Consider the following 4,990-nt stretch of genomic DNA (forward strand, 5'->3'; position numbering starts at 1 on the left):
CATAGAATCAATTCTCTGATTTTCTCTTTGAGTCACATCATGTGACATATAATATCCTCACTACTGCTGATGGTAATATTGGTTATTAAGGTGGTATTTGCAGTATTTTACTTTGTAATTAAATTTTTTGTAGGGATAGAGTTTGAGACTATAAATATCTTTGTAATCATCAACCACTATTTTTTTATTTAATTATACCTATACAGATTCACGGTTTATTTTATTGAGTATGTTGTTACTTGTTAATATTTTAAAGAAATGTTTTTCTTTCAGAAATATTCTTTTTTTGACAGTTTCAGGTTTATAGAAGATTTATAACAGCAGTACAAAAAATCCCTAGGAAATATTTCTCAAATGTTACTATTTTATTAACTTGTTTTACCTCTTTTTCTCCATTTCAAAAAAGGTACATGATAAGAAAATTAAATTATGAATATCTACTCTACAAACCTTATTCAAAATTTGTCAGTTATTTCAACAATTGTCTTTGAACCAAAATAAATCCAATTTTGGGAAATTTTAATATCAATTATTCCCTGTGTACAGTGGTCTCATTTTTTTCTGTTTCTTTTAAACTGGGACAATTAGTGAGTTTTTATGGGCTATTTATGTTATCTATGATTTTGAATGCTGTATACCAGTAGTAGTTTTTTAAATTTTCTTTCAGTTTAGAATCATATGATATGTTTTCATGAGTGAATTCAGATCATGCCATTAGAGGAAGACCATCATGCATACAATGCCTAGTTCTTACACTAGAGCATATTCTGGCAGCACTGACAGACATGGTCACAAACTATGGTCAGCCTCTATTAATGGTGGAAAACTTGTAGAATCTAGAGTTAGCCTCTACTTAAAAGTAAGCAAATATCTGGGGCCTCAATGACACAGGCACAAAAAACTGTGGAAGTATGCAGTGTCACTTTGTTCCATCACTGGTTATTTTTTGCTAATTATTTGGTTAAGAAGTATCTGCCAGGTTGGTCCATGATAAACCTAGTATTTATATACCCTTTGTGTTTCATAAATATTTTGGATGGTGTCACTTTGTGACTTTATAAATATCTGTTTGGTCCTTAAATTTTCATCCACTAGAATTAATATTTTATGGATGATTCCTCCTTGTGTCAAATGATTAATATGTGGTGGCCAAATTATAATTTTTTTAAATTTGATTCTACAAAAACAAATATAGTAAAACTAACCATAAGTGGGCAAGAAGATAAAGCTTATAATTTTGGAACTCACATGCCTATATATAAACACCTGCTGCTATTTAATGCTGATTACACATCTTTTTGATGTGTTCCCATTTATACTGGAGTACTTTTCAGTTTCTCACAAAACAAGGTGTTTCAAACACATCATTTATTTTTTTTGTTCCAGACCTGTAATTAGCCATTTATCCTATAAGGTCTGTTCTCTGTTAGAGGAGAAATGTCTGACGAGTATTTGTGATGGTTGTCAGTATTGCATTTGGAGTTTTCATGTTAAGGACAGTTATATATATATGTGTGTGTGTGTATATATGTATATATATATATGGGTGTGTGTATATATGTATATATATGTGTATGTATGTATATATATATATGTATGTATGTATGTATGTGTATATATATATATATATATATATATATATATATATATATGTATGTATATTTATTCTTTTTAATACTTTTTTAGTTGGTAATGGTCCTTTATTGGTGTATGGTAATGAGAATCAAACCCATTGCCTCACACATGCTCGGCAAGTGCTCTACCACTGAACCATAACCCCCAAATGTGCATATTTCATATAGAAAACATGCAAGAATCTTTTGTATATATCCTGCTTTTGCATGTATATATTCATATAAAAAGATTTATACTGATATACTACATATGCATATGTAAAAATTATTCAATTTAGAATTTTCTTATGAATTAGAAATAGTCCAAATATTCTTTAAGAATTCTGTTTTTACATCTGTAAAATAATGTAGTATGCAATCATTTTTTAATTGAAGAGAGATTATAGACTATATAGTATTTCAAATATAAAGCATATTTCAAACACTTAGTGGCTTTGGGCGGGGCTGCCAGCCCCGCTTGCCGGTGTCTGCCACTCTCCCGCCATGTGCAGCTTCCACTACAAGTTCTTGGAGAAGTCCAAGCGCCGGCTGCTGTGCCCTATGTGCAGGAAACCCATGTGCAAGCCCCTGCAGGTTTCTACCTATGGCCACCACTTCTGTGACACCTGTCTGCAGGAGTTCCTCAGTGAAGGAGTCTTCAAATGCACTGAGGACCAACTTCCACTGGACTATGCCAAGATCTACCGAGACCCAGAGCTGGAGGTCCAGATGGTAGGCCTGCCTATCCGCTGCTTGCACAGTGAGGAGGGCTGCTGCTGGAGTGGGCCACTTTGTCATTTACAAAGACACCTGAATACCTGCAGCTTCAATTTACTTCCCTGCCCCAATCCCTGTCCTGCCAAGCTGAGTCACTGTGATCTGCCTGCAAACTTGCAACACAACTGCCCCAAGTGGCGCCTCAAGTGCGAGTTCTGTGGCTTTGACTTCAGTGAGGAAGACTTTGAGAGCCATGAGGGTATATGCCCCCAAGAGAGTGCGTACTGTGAGAACAAGCATGGTGCCTGCATGATGCGGTGACTACTGGCCCAGCGTGCAAATTCTGAGTGCCCCAAGTGCACCCAGCCTTGTACCTGTTGCACAAAGGAAGTCAATAGGTACAGAGTCACCAGTACCAGTGCCCAAGGGTGCCTGTGCCCTGCCCTAACCAGTGTGGCATGGGCACTGTGGCTCAGGAGGATCTGCCAAATCATCTGACGGACAACGGTAGGACTACCTTGGTGTTATACCCGTTCAAATACTCCGGTTACATGAACAGGGTCAGATGCCCCTTCTTCCTGTCAATCCCTCTTTAGGCCATAAAGTCCTAAATGAAGGCTAGGGTTCCTGGGAGTTTAGTTCTTTGAGTTCCTTCCCCCTGCTGTCCAGCTGCAGATGCTTCCTAGTACCCTGTCTTCCTTATGCCTAGTTGGGCGCCTTCTACCCCTGTGTCTTCCCTTTTTGGTAACAGTCCTCCCTTCCCTCATTGCCTGGGGCTTTGCCAACAGTGCTCTAAGCTGGGAATGTTGTGGCATGTGGAGGAGAGTGTGAAGCCACCTCTGGCTATGAAGTGTGCTTTGGTGAGCCAGCATTGACAGGAGCTTCAGGAGCTGCATGGAGAGCTGGAGGAACTATCAGTAGGCAGTGATGGAGTGCTCATCTGGAAGATTGGCAGCTATGGGCAGAGGCTAGAAGAGGCCAAGCCCAACCTTGAATGCTTCAGCCCAGCCTTCAAAACACATAAGTATGGTTACAAACTACAGGTGTCTGCACTCCTCATTGGCAATGGCAGTGGTGAGGGCACACATCTCTCTCTGTACATTCATGTGCTACCAGGCACCTTTGACAGTCTCCTTGAGTGTCATTTTGCCCGTCGTGTCACGTTCTCCCTGCTAAATCAGAGCAACCCAGGGCTTGCTAATCCATAGCCTTTCATTGAGACTTTCCACTCTGACTCAAACTGGAAAAATTTTCAAAAGCAAGGCACATGGTGATGCTCCTTGGATGAGAGTTCTCTGGGCTTTGGATATCCCAAGTTCATCTCCCACCAAGATATCCGAAAGGGAAACTATGTGCAATGCGATGCAGTTTTTATCCGCGCCTCTGTTGAACTGCCCAGGAAGATCCTCAGCTGAGTGCCGAGATTGCAGGCTCAAGGGGAGAAGGGGGTATGGATGGGACATGACTTATCAGGCTACTGGTTGAATCTGGAGAGGGGGCTGGACCCCCCTTTCAGCTGCTTATGCTGCCTCGGTTGTTACCCTGTTCTCCCCCTACCACCACCACCCACAGGTGCCTCCAATTGATGCTTCAGCCCTGGCCCCTGCTGGAAGCAGATCTATGGGATTCAAGGGCTGGAAACAAGTGATTCCAGAACCTGTCTCCCCTCCTCGGCAGGGCAGGTATGCCTTGGTGCCACCCGCATTCTACCTAGACTGAGGTACCTGCTCATGTGCTATATCCCAAGAGCCATAGGGGGAGGGGTTGGGAAGGGAGGTGTAGTTTAAAAAATCTGTCTTGAGATTGATTTTCTTTCCCCAGCTGTGTCCCTTCTGGTTATTTATTTCCTTAGCACCAGGAAGGCACAAAATGGGAGCTCTGATATTTAATAAATTCTGAATTGTATTTATTAACTTGGTTCTGGTCTGTCTCCTCCGAGTTAGTTAAGGCCCTGGGAGGTTGGAACTAACAATGCAAAGGACCACTGAGAGAATCAATGCTGCCACTATGACCCCAAGATCAGCTGCCCTGAGGGGCTGCCTTATGGTGGGCACCAGGGGGAACCACAGCAGGCATTGGAAAAGACCTGTTGCTGCCTCCTGGTGGTTAAATGGGAAAGGTGCAGGATAAGGCTGGAATCCCCAGTTCTTTACTCACCAAAAATTGAATGCTAAGTTATAAGCAAGACCCAGCCTCAAGCCTCTGGTTTGGGGATTGAACTCAGGAACACTCCGTGAATTACCTACATCCCAACCCTTTTTTATTATTATTCAGAGGGGTCTCAGTTGCTGAGGGTGTCCTTGAACTGTGATCCTCTGCCTCCTGAGTTGTATCATCAAGCCAGGCTCCTGCTGACAACTGCCATTTATTTAGTACTTTCTGGTTACAGACACTGCCAAGAATTTAATGCAAAATATTACTTTCCATATAGCTGTCAAGTTAAATTAACTTTTGCATCATAGTTAAAGGACCTGTTTAAGAGGGCCTTATTGAAGTTAATGAGACAATACATGTTCCTGACACTTTTCTAAGTGCTTCACAAATGTTAAACTAACTGAAGCAAGCCTACACATGGGGACTGAATAGAGGGCTCTTCAAGATGTACAAGGGGAGCTAGTGTTGTGGCTCAGTGGTAGAGCACTTGTGTGACACACTGGGTT

At 41.4% G+C, this 4,990-nt stretch overlaps 1 pseudogene; it reads left to right on the forward strand.

Annotated features, from left to right (window-relative positions):
* Positions 1-2,117: 2,117 nt before the first annotated feature.
* On the forward strand, positions 2,118-3,745 carry LOC143390127 (TNF receptor-associated factor 4-like; annotated as a pseudogene).
* The last annotated feature ends 1,245 nt before the right edge of the window (positions 3,746-4,990 follow it).

The sequence above is a fragment of the Callospermophilus lateralis genome, unplaced genomic scaffold (assembly GCF_048772815.1).
Source record: "Callospermophilus lateralis isolate mCalLat2 unplaced genomic scaffold, mCalLat2.hap1 Scaffold_89, whole genome shotgun sequence".
Taxonomy (NCBI): Eukaryota; Metazoa; Chordata; class Mammalia; order Rodentia; family Sciuridae; genus Callospermophilus; species Callospermophilus lateralis.